At 36.6% G+C, this 13,060-nt stretch overlaps 1 long non-coding RNA gene across 1 annotated transcript; it reads right to left on the bottom strand.

The window, feature by feature from the left end:
• Window positions 1-2,894: 2,894 nt before the first annotated feature.
• On the bottom strand, window positions 2,895-3,766 carry LOC125225824. Its single transcript, XR_007177025.1, has 2 exons — window positions 3,543-3,766; window positions 2,895-3,133 (listed from the first exon to the last, which is right to left on the bottom strand). It is a non-coding gene; the product is annotated as an uncharacterized LOC125225824 (long non-coding RNA).
• Between the last annotated feature and the right edge of the window lie 9,294 nt (window positions 3,767-13,060).

Below are 13,060 nucleotides of genomic sequence, written 5' to 3'. Positions count from 1 at the left end.
TGTGGCTTGTCACTGTCAGAACGGTTTCTGACAGTGACATTGACAGAATTTGTACACACATGTGTAGGTCTGATTACCGAACTGCTCCTAAACCACTGTATCCGCAAATGACAATCTGAAATACGAAGGTTTCTCAAACTGTCTTGTGAAGTTGTGGACTGGTTGCTTTGAATCATTTAAATATGAGCGAATTAAATAATAATAAACGACGACGACCATTTAAGCACTCTTCGACATTTTATAGAAATGTGGGAAAGTTAAGAAAAGTGCAGAATGATAATACAAATAGATAAGCACTTTATAGTTACTTAATGTATTAAATATATAATTTTTAATTCTTATTGATAATAAAAATAAAGTGTAGTGTTGCTTTACACAATAAAAGTAGGAATCAAATGAAATAGAGTATTTACTGTGATATTAATAGAATTTCTGTTGCGCAATGATAGTTTTTTTCAGTACAGATGCTGCTTTTTTTAACGCAGTAGTGCGAGCAATCCAAGCAATGATTCATTTCTTGTCTGGTCGAAACTCTTAGCTTAGATTTAGGTACTGAAAATCGTCGTACGATACACGTGCGAAAAGGACATTCACAACTCGTGTCGAAGTAAAACACTCCCTTCGTTCGTGTATTAATTTATCGCTACTCGTATCGATTTTCCTCTTTTCCGCACTCGTATCTACAAGTATTTTGTTTGGGTTACAAAAAAAACACATTATTTACTCTACTACGTTTTATTTATGTCTCTTTAACATTACAAATTTGTAGACACTTATCTATACAAAAATCTTGACAAAAGAAGTACAGATCGCTGAAATGAATGTTGATAGTAATATTAATGAAGACTACTTCAACAAGTGTCAATTGTGAAATGCCGCACAATACTAGTTGCTCTATAGAAGACCATAATAATATGATCCCCGATCCTTTACAACCCAGCAGCTCGGTACGCACGTTACAATTTTTTTTTAATCTTCTTTAGTGAGGGCAACTGAGTACGACGGCATATTTAATTGTTTATAAAGTTTGAGGATACCTGAAAAAAATGAATACAAGAAGCCATTCTGCTTTCGGTCACGCGTGTACGCTGCGACCATTTTGCGACCGTTTGTTGACCGTTTGGTGACCGTTTGGCGACTGTTTTTTACATGGAATATTACCGTCTTAATCCATATTTTAACAACTTTATTGGTTTTCTAGGCATTATTTTTATTATTTCAGTATAGTATATGCACCAGAGCACTAAAACTTCACCAATCAATATACATAACACGCAAACACCGAGTAGTCAATAATATTATTACTGGTTAAACTGAGGTAAATTGATGGCGCGTTGATAAATTTAGACTTATTTTATGAAATCACTCGAGCAGTTTAATTGGCCATGGTAATTAGCCCACATTATATTACAAATGCAAACAATATTTATCTTTAACAAATTCTTACGCCATTACATTTTAATGTCAAATGATTTTATTTCTTTTTTACTTTGACGTCTCTGACAGTCGCCATTTGAAAAGAATGAAATGAACGAATGATTTTGGGAAAGTAGTCGCCAAACGGTAACAATGTGTGCACGCGTAGTGCACACTTCTGTCACTTCTGTGACCATTTGTGCCTGTTACCAATCGTCCCCATTTGGGTCGCCGCGACTAAACGTCGACCGTACTGCGACTAAGCATTGAGACCCGAAGACCTGTGTGTACACAAAATAGGAGGATTTGCGTAGGAACGGCGACCGATTATGGTTATATGGGTCTCGACTAATTGAATCTGGACGTATTAGTTTTTGGCATTCTTACCTAATGTGATTGTTACTCATGAATCTCATGATAAAATATTATGGATTATGACTGACTTGACTTGACTTAATGTCCTATGTCCCCTAGATGGGGCAGAGGGCAACCACAGTGCGTCGCCATCCCGAGCGGTTTTGAGCTTCGCGCTTTACTTCGCTCCAGGTCATCCCTATCGCCTTCGCTTCTGCAGTGATCGTCCGCCGCCAGGACTGCTTAGGGCGGGCACGCCTTCGCTTTCCTTGGGAATTCAATTCTAGGGCTTGCCTCGGTATGTGGTCGGGGTCCCTTCGGAACTGTTAGAGTAAAAACACCAGGATACCACTATTAATTATACAGTTTATTAAACGGAATCTCAAAATACAAGTTCAATGACAAGCTATCTTCAAGTGACGCCCTGAGTCCGTCTGACGCCATTTTTTGACAGCGATGCTAGTGAAGGGGACGTTCGACTAGTGATGTCCTTATACTCGACCATTCTGACCTTGACCTTTCGTCCCGAAAGTCTCTGCTATCCATGCTGCTACTGATGACTGCCGCAGTCAACGCAGCCGAAGCAGGCTGCGCCTCCAACTGGTGGCGGTAGACTTCATCTGTTCATTTGTTCTTTTCTTTTCTGCGGAGTGAACAAGAACTTTGTATACTCCAGCTATACACTCAGGCCCTGGTCCTTTGAAGTGATTAACTCGAGTACCGTTGGAAACGGCCGGTGTAGTTTAAGACTAACTTACACCAAGATATGTAATTGGTCTCATTTTATAGTCGAATCATAGTAATGACATAACTAAACTCAAGATTGCATGACAAGACTAGCCTAGTACAAGTAAGTCAGGTCATTATTTAACAACTCCACAGCCAGTAAGGCTTTAAAACTATTAAGGTGCGATGGTACGAAAAGTACATGTTTTACCGCCATGATCGATACTATATATTAGTCAAATTAATTATGTAAAATAGATGACATCTAGCGGCGGGCAGGTAATTACTGGTGTACAAAACACCATCTAATATTTGCTTGTAAATAACTTCACCCATCAATACATTTCATTTATTTTCAGGTAAGTATTATGCCATTTATGCCTTAAGTTAAGACTTACGTGAGCGGTGCATTCCAAACTAACCAACCGCTCAATATAATAATGATGATTGGCGTCGTTTAAATAGCAAATACATGGAACAAACTCACAGTTGGCTCCGTCACTGTAGGCTGTGAAGCTCCCCGCACGCGCAACAACGCGTACATCAAACTCGTGAGAGGTGAACATGACACACTCCATGCGTGAGCATAGCCGCCTTCTAACACAGCAAGCAGCAAGAAAGCTCTTATTAAAAAGCTCTGTAACATACATGGGAAATACTAAGTTCCTTAATGTAACGAGAACGTGATAATTTTTCCTTGGAACTAAGCCAGTAGGTGATAGAATCAGTACAACACAACTGTCGTTCAAGTAACATGATAAGGTTACGAGAAATTAATGTACAATTGGCATAGTCGATGCTCTCAATTACAGATCCGGCTTACATAGCCGTAAAATAATTTAGTAATAAACAATGACAATGAAGATATTAAAAATATTGTCATGTAATCTTTTTTTATGAAAATATATTAAGCAGAATACATGGCTGCTCCTTGGCAGGACCTTTAACAACTGCTAATTATTTATCTATCAACATGATAAAATTAATAAAAGGTAATAATCAATGTGTACTAGCCACCAATTTTGCTATAAGATAACAAACATTACCATATCAAAGCTTCATACGCAAGCCACGGTGATACGGCTGCTTTCGAGGCTGGCGGCGCAACGACCGCAGACGTTGGCCCTTCATGACAAGGTTGTCGCGCAGCCTGTAGCATGCACTCTATTGGAAACCGTAATTCCACCAGCAACCTCTGGAAAGTATTAGTGCAAGCAACCCTTTCAAGGTAACCTTGAGATCACTACTCTTTAAGGTCATAAAACATGCTTTTGACAAAGAAGGTCTCAAGCTAACCTCTTAAAGATAGACTATATAACACATGATGGTCCGTCTCCAAAGACCTGCATCACAAATACCAGAAACAGAACTAGCCTCTTAAGGATAGTCTACAGAACACAAATGATGGTCCGTCTCCAAAGACCTGCATCACAAATACCAGAAACAGAACTAGCCTCACAAGGATAGTCTATATAACACATGATGGTCCGTCTCCAAAGACCTGCATCACAAATACCAGAAATAAAACTAACCTCACAAGGATAGTCTATAGAACACATGATGGTCCGTCTCCAAAGACCTGCATCACAAATACCAGAAATAGAACTAACCTCACAAGGATAGTCTATATAACACATGATGGCCCGTCTCCAAAGACCTGCATCACAATAATAGGTCTTATGCACATGGTCCGCCTCCTAAGGCCTGCATTGCATAAACAGAAATACTTAAGAAACAATAATCAAAGTGCTAAATGTATAGCAGACATTAAAGTAATCATTATAATTATGACTCACACTTTAAGTGACGGAAATCACTTCATTTTTACTTGTGGATATCACATTAGTTACACTACCATGGATACCACAAGATTCAGGTACAATGTTCTTATATATCAGGAAACCCTGTGAACAGAATATATTATTAACATCATGTAAAGGCAACACAACTCGGTTCTTAATCCGGCGTGTATATATGCAATGGCAACTCGGTTCTTAATTTGAGAGTAATAGCACAAGCACAACTCGGTTCTCAATTTGAGAGTAATAGCACAAGCACAACTCGGTTCTCAATTTGAGAGTAATAGCACAAGCACAACTCGGTTCTCAATCCGGCGTGCATATATGTAATGACAACTCAGTTCTTAATCTGAGACTAATAAGGCAAAACACAACTCGGTTCTTAATCCGGCGTGCATATACGTAATGACAACTCAGTTCTTAATCTGAGACTAATAAGACAAAACACAACTCGGTTCTTAATCCGGCGTGCATATATGTAATGACAACTAATGTCTTAATCTGAGACTAATAAGGCAAAACACAACTCGGTTCTTAATCCGGCGTGCATATACGTAATGACAACTCAGTTCTTAATCTGAGACTAATAAGACAAAACACAACTCGGTTCTTAATCCGGCGTGCATATATGTAATGACAACTAATGTCTTAATCTGAGATTAATAAGGCAAAACATAACTCGGTTCTTAATCCGGTGTGCATATACGTAATGACAACTCAGTTCTTAATCTGAGACTAATAAGACAAAACACAACTCTGTTCTTAATCCGGCGTGCATATATGTAATGACAACTAATGTCTTAATCTGAGATTAATAAGGCAAAACATAACTCGGTTCTTAATCCGGTGTGCATATATGTAATGACAACTCAGTTCTTAATCTGAGACTAATAAGACAAAACACAACTCGGTTCTTAATCCGGCGTGCATATACGTAATGACAACTCAGTTCTTAATCTGAGACTAATAAGACAAAACACAACTCGGTTCTTAATCCGGCGTGCATATATGTAATGACAACTTAGTTCTTAAATCTGAGAGTAATAAGACAAAACACAACTCGGTTCTTAATCCGGCGTGCAACTTGTCTTATTTTTCCCGTGCCCCTAAATAAGGTAATCACGCTTACTATATATACCATTATTAAAATACATTTCAGCATTTTCAGCCAACCAAAAATAATTTTATGAAACTTGGCTTATTTTTCCCGTGCCCCTAAATAAGGTAACACGTACCATTATTGAAATACCTACAGTCCAGCCAAGCAAGAATAATCATATGGCACTTGGCTTGACTTATCGAGGTTTCACTACATTCAAATAATGTAATATTTTATCTATCATTGTTCACTTACCAAATGGTTCTTGACAAAGGTATTTATATATCATCATCAGGCATTGTGCATAAGCTTATTGATTAAACCATCAGGCTTGCCAGACAATGCTTCAAAAGACACACTAGAGAGGTGCTCCAGCTGTAGGTATATGTGCAATTTAAAGCACAACATTATCCATATAGCTGCCACCTGCACAACTACATAATTTTGTTAGTTGTGTTAATACTATGCATATGCAAGAATACTTAGTACAAGTTAATGAGTTTTTATAACAAAATATCATTATTTTTGATTCTTGCAAAAGTCACAAACATGTAAAATATATATATTCTTGTGAAATCAAGAAGCAATAGAAGTGTACAGTTATTTTTATATTTCAAGGAACAGAACATATTAAAAGTAGACAATACTTGTCAACTTCAAACGGTAACCTGTTTGTCATGCTTCGGTTCGGAAACATTCCTTCGCAGTGAAGTGGTTAAAATTATTAGAAGCTCCAATTAAGTTATTTACCTCAGATTATTGCACATCTTTTAAAAACTTAACTGATTGGCATGTTTCAAGCCCAATTCCAAATCAAACTGATTTGTTGTAACAGACAAGTATAGCATGTAGACCGTTAAAGTCCATCGGGTCTATAAATATCAAAATCTCTTACCATTAGCTATGACAAATTTTACCAGTGTCATAAATAGTTCAATAGATATCCAGTTTGGTGTTTCCAGCTTTTAGCAAGATTTAACCTCAGGAACTTCTGGAATCATGCCTTATCAATGCAAGTATTTTCAACTTATGGTCAATAGTCTCCGGATTACCGGCAGGCAACTACTGTAATCAATAAATTAATCTGGAAAGGAATGTAATTTAAAGAACAAATTATATCACTGTCAATGCATTAAATGGACACTGGACTATGTCATGATAATAAATGTTCCAAGTGTCTGTCTAGGTAATATATTTGTCTTTGGTTCAATTTAGAACATTGAATACATTTTTTTTGTCAAAAATGTTTGCAATGCTAAACCAGCATTATTATAAACAAAACAGCATCAACAATACACTATACTTCAGTGCTATGCCCTTAATTTTAACACACATTATGGTTTTAACAAGATGCATTATTAACCTCATCAACATATTATTATGTTAATATTATTATTATTTCCTCAACATTTTGGATGAATTTGTGCCATGTAATATAGCAATATGTTTCCTCATTTAGAAAAATGCAAGATCATACAGAGTTTATATGCATAAGAATGTCACTAAGACAGATTTCAAAATACAGTCCCCGGAGAAGTGTGAACTTATAACAAAACACAAACAAGACAAGACAGTTGTCAAAGTTTTCTTATGCTTATTTACTCATCCCTTTATACCAACCTGTAGTGAATTTAAAATGTATTTACTGTCAGTATACTTACATAAGCCAGATGCAATGGTACAATATTATTGAGTAGGATAAATACCTTATTCCATGTCATTCCGGACAAACTTATATTTAATATGACAAATAGGGCAAGATAATGATCATCTCTCTTTGTAGATCATAAAACTCATAAAGTCACCTGTTATAAGGAATCATTTAGGTGCCAATTAGAATTCCAGAAACTTGAATCTTATATTCTGTTTCACTGTGACACTGTGACAATTGTCAATATATCCCAAGTACAATATGTATTATGAATCTGAAACATATCTGGAAGCACAAAAACACAACACACAAGTGAGCTAATGATTATTCACTACTGCAGCCCCTCTATATATACTGGTAATACTCTTTGCCCGGAGCAATTGTGAATGACAACTTGGATGTGGTTAGCATCTCACCGTCCATGACTTACTGTGGTACTTATTGTGATACATTTTGTGAGTATATAAAAGTATTAGTATCTTCAACATGTACATAATTTGATCTGAAAGAAAGAAACAACACACTATTCCCAGCAAACATTCTAAGTGCTTTTACCCATGCTCTAGAATATATTACTAATTTAGGTAAAAATTACATCATACGCACCACATAAATTCACATCTCGTACATTTATACTTCTGGGTTAAAATATAGAGCCATTGAAACGTAAATTTCCCTTCATCAAAGCACCATAAGGTCACAAACTTGAAGGTTGATTATGAGCAAAATATAAGGTAAAATTAACTTCGAAACTCGACCAATTGTTCATATTTACTTGTACGTCCATATTAGGTGTATATGCGACGTAATTTTTTCTTAAACTAGGGACCTTTAGGTCATCGATTTAAGTCGCTTTTGCTACCAATTTCGTAGTAAATATTACCTTCTTGAGAGACCAAATTTAGACCATAAAGTTATAAATACTTGTAAGGTACTAATATTACCATAAGGTTTCGTTTAGATTTACCTAATAGTCAAATTAACCCTAAAAAATAACCAATAAGTCGACGTTTGCGAGGCGACCTCAGATCAAGTTATTTTTACTCACAAATAAGTCATTTCTCGGTGAAATAGGACGTATATACTCAATAGTTATTTCAGTTTTTTAAATCAAAAGTTGTGTTGTGTTAACAATGGCCAAAGAGAAAAAAAATATAGACATTCCAGTAGTTATTATAGGAAGATTAAGAAGGCTAAGGCTAAGGCTAATTATAAGGACGTTCAGAGTGAAACATCAGAAGAAATAAATTGTGAATTGGCTTCTACATCCGGTTTTCAAGGAGTATCTACTTTGTGCGTTTCTTCTGATCCTGATACCACACACACAAGCAAGGATTTTTTGCCATCTGATAATATAGATGAGAAGAGCGACGATGAAGAAATCTGTTCAAACAAGGAATCAGAAAATGAAGATTCTGGAGATGAATATGAGACAAATAAAGACTATTTAAATATGAAACTTGTGGAAGACCTAAGAGAATGGACAGTATAGCATGCAGCAGTAGATGAACAATTTCCATTGAAAAAAAAAGGTTGTAGTGCATCGGTCCGAATTGCGGATACTAGTTTTTTCATCTTTTAGTAGATATAATTGAATGTTAAAAAAAATATTTTGCCTGACACTGAGTATTTTTTATAAAAGCTAAAGCGCTGGTAGCCTAGCGGTAAGTGTGTGCGACTTTCGTTCCGGAGGTCGCGGGTTCGAACCCCGGCTCGCACCAATGAGTTTTCGGAACTTATGTGCGAAATGTCATTTGATATTTGCCAGTTGCTTTTCGGTGAAGGAAAACATCGTGAGGAAACCGGACTAATTCCAATAAGGTCTAGTTACCCTTCGGGTTGGAAGGTCAGATGGCAGTCGCTTTCGTAAAACTAGTACCTACGCCAAATCTTGGGATTAGTTGTCACAGCGGACCCCAGGCTCCCTTGAGCCGTGGCAAATGCCGGGATATCGCAAGGAGGATGATGATGACTGAGTATTTTTTATGCTCCTTATTTTAATTTTACAATTTATAATATTTGGAATATAGTGCTTATAATTATTAAATATAAATATTTTTTAAATACTTTTTGATACAAAATCATACTTCATTGATTTGGAACAATGCGTTTTATCGGACCTACATCCGACACTATCGGAAGCGTTTATCGGATGTAGGATGTCGGCCCGACACCCGATATCGGATCGGATAATGTGAAAACGGCCTAAGCATTAAGACGATACGGTAGGGATCAATTCTCCATACAAACGCTCTCGACTATTTCCTCCCTGGTTTTTGAAGATAGAGCAATGGTTTTTTCAACACAGTTTTTAACCGTCGCCTCAGTCTCAACAAGGACGGTTATCAATTCGTCTGTATTTTTTTTTTTTTTTTTTTTAATGTTTGTTCCTCGATATCTCCGGCGTTACTGAACCGATTTGGAAATTTTTTTTGATTGAATGTATATGCATACAGATTGGTCCCATTTTTCTCAGAACCCAGTTCTGATGATGGGATCCTGGTGAAATCGAGGGAACTCCTCGAATTTGAAAGGCACACATATGGTGATTTTTGTGTTTTTAAAAGAACAGCGTGCATTTAGGTACGGAACAGTGACATTTGGTGCAGTGGAACTGCTCATGATGGCCAGAACGGAACTCTTCAAAGCTGAACGGCACGCTTATAGTGACTTTACTATTTTTATAAGAACAGCATGCACTTTCGTCCAGAACAGTGACATTTGGTGCAGTGGAACTGCTGATGATGGTCAGAACCGAACTCCTCAAATCTGAACGGCACGCTTATAGTGACTTTGGTATTTTTATAAGAACAGCATGCACTTTCGTCCAGAACAGTGACATTTGGTGCAGTGAAACTACTGATGATGGTCAGAACCGAACTCCTCAAATCTGAACGGCACGCTTATAGTGACTTTGGTATTTTTATAAGAACAGCATGCACTTTCGTCCAGAACAGTGACATTTGGCGCAGTGGAACTGCTGATGATGGTCAGAACCGAACTCCTCAAATCTGAACGGCACACTTATAGTGACTTTGGTATTTTTATAAGAACAGCATGCACTTACGTCCAGAACAGTGATATTTGGTGCAGTGGAAATGCTGATGATGGTCAGAACCGAACACCTCAAATCTGAACGGCACACTCATAGTGACTTTGGTATTTTTGTAAGAAAAGCATGCATTTAAGTTCAGAACACAGAGACATTTATTTAGTTATGTTTGTTAAGCATATTGAGTTTTCAAGTCAAAGTTTGTCAAGCTTCGATTTCTTATAATCGCATTTATGAGGAATTGAGGAAACTCCTCAAACCTTAACGTTATACGTATATTCATTTGTGTTGCCGTCTAATAATTAAAGCATTAAAAGCAGTTTTAAAAAATACCTACACATTTCTACATAATCCAATATTCGCAAGTAGCTTTCACCAGAACCCAAAAGGCGACGGTTTTTTTTCTTAAAAATTATTTTTATACTATATCGGTGGCAAATAAGTATACGGTCCGCCTGGTGTAAAGCGGTCACCGTAACCTATGGACGCCTACAACTCAAATAGTTGTTAATATTTTTATAGGAATTCGATCCGATCCGGATCGGATAATGTGAAAACGGCTACCAAGGCTAAGGGTTACCAAGGCTCGACTCGGCGCGCCTAGTGGACGCCAGGCTTAAATTGTCTGGTCTTGGTGTTTTAATAATTATGTGTTTTTAATACAGTTGCTCAAAAAGTGCCCGTTTTTTGGCTGTTTAGCGTGCGAGAAGTTGGTTTTTACGCACTAGTGCGTAAAAAGTATGCGTTCCATTTTACGACTACTTACCGAGTTGTTTTAATATTAGTCTAGTTTATTAAGACGGAATAAAAATATAAACATACTATTAAGTGATTAATATTTAAAACATTGATATTTCATATCTAATTGTTTATTTTTAGTCATACTAAACATAATTGGCCCCATCTAGCTCTTTGAGTGTGGATTAAATTTAGCCTACAGGTCTAGAATACTTAGGACGGCGCCCATTTTTAGTATGGGATTAGGTATCTGTACTAGTATTATTTGATTTGTGACGCGACCTACGTCCGCGCTGTCAAACAAAATACTGTCTTGCGATACGAGGTCGAAGCATAGTCATGATGGCGGTCGTTTTGACCTTGTATGGTTACTCTACACCATTAGGTCGTAGAATTAAGTGTATATTACGTAAAATTGACTTAAATACCATTACGTCGTATTTTTAGGTATATTTAACTTCTTAGCCGAGCCGACATTTTGTTTTCTTACAATCAGACGGTGTTATTGTAAATTGCATATTATAGGTATGTTGTAATACTAAAACGATAACATTTAACGGTGTTTTTATTGTCATTTATATGATAAAAATATATATAGTTAAGTTAATATAATTACAAACACCGAACACAAATATACGAAACCTATTTACAAGCAATACATACTATTTATGAGCTTTAAAATAAGTAATACTTAAGTATTTCGAAAGCCCATCAGTACTTTTGAATAAAAACCTAACATACTGCACGAGAAATTTTTCAGCGCACAAGATTTCATCGTATAATTCCTGCGTAATCGACCTAGATAATTAGATTACGTAAAGTATTCATATTCATATTCGTTTATTGCAGTCATGTACATGCATTACGTCTAGGACTTATGACTATGTTACATGGACCCGGGTAGGGTAAAGCAATTTAGTACATACTTATAACTTATAACTAACACTATCTACTCGCACAAATAAATTTTGCCTGCACAACATATTATTCTAACAGTTAAATATTCAGTCGTAGTAAAATTTATGTCAAACTTAAGTTTTAATCAGCATTATTAATATAAATTATTTAAGTATAGGCAGGTACAATAAGTTTAGGTAACATCATAGATTAGCGTCGTTAAGAAATTCGTTCACAGTGTAGTAGCACTTATCAATTAGCAGCTTCTTAAGATTATTTTTAAAGGCGGTTGGATTTGTTTCTAGTTTAATTTTTCCGGGAATTTTGTTAAAAATATCTATAAAACGGGAATGAGGGCTGTTTCTATGCATTTGCAAGCGCGACTGTGGTATTGCTAGTCGGTTCTCATGCCGCGTTTTCATGGTACGGTTTGGTGCGTCCTTTATTTGTCTAAAAAGGTGTGTATGGTTTCGAACGAATATTGCTACCTCCAAAATGTATATAGATGACAATGTAAGCAGTTTTTTTTGAATAAATAAGGGTTTACAATTTGTCGGGGGCGGGCGTTAGCAAGAATACGCAAGCACTTTTTTTGCATTAAGAATAGGTTGTGGGCATCGGTACTGTGGCCCCATAGGATCACCCCGTATCTTAACCATGCATAGGCGTAAGCAAAGTATGCTGTGAGGGCAGCCTCGTAGTCAGTATTTACTTTTAGTATACTTAACGCATAGATAAAACTTGATAGCTTCGACTTTGTGTTTTGGATGTGAACTTTCCAGTCGACGTTAGAGTCGATCGTCAGTCCTAACAAGGTAAATGTGCTAACTTCTTCTATTTTCTTGCAGTCTTTAAAAAGATTAATTTCTAGATCTTGCTTTTGCCGCGGTTTAAATTGTATAACTTTTGTTTTCTTTAAGTTAATATCTAGGCTATGATCTGTGAGCCATTCTGAAATCGCGTTTATAGACTTTTCTAGTTGTTTATTACATTCAAGGCTAGAAGAGCATTCTAGAAGTATTGAGATATCGTCCGCGAACATGACACATGTAGTATTAAGGGCCCTTGGTAGGTCGTTCACGTATAATAAAAATAGTACACATCCTAAAACGCTTCCTTGAGGAATTGATGTCTTTATATCACGGATATTAGATGGTACGGAAAGGATCTCGCCTGTGTCGGTATTTGTGTGTTCTATCTCCACGAATTGTTTGCGGTTATTTAGGTATGAGGAGAACCATTTATGGGCTATACCCCGTACCCCACACTGGTACAATTTATCTAAAAGTATTTTATGTGAAACTTTTTCATACGCTTTTGTTAAATCC

This window comes from Leguminivora glycinivorella, chromosome 4, assembly GCF_023078275.1.
Source record: "Leguminivora glycinivorella isolate SPB_JAAS2020 chromosome 4, LegGlyc_1.1, whole genome shotgun sequence".
NCBI lineage: Eukaryota > Metazoa > Arthropoda > Insecta > Lepidoptera > Tortricidae > Leguminivora > Leguminivora glycinivorella.
The sequence above is the reverse complement of the archived record's forward strand: the minus strand, read 5'-3'. Positions and strand labels throughout refer to the sequence as shown.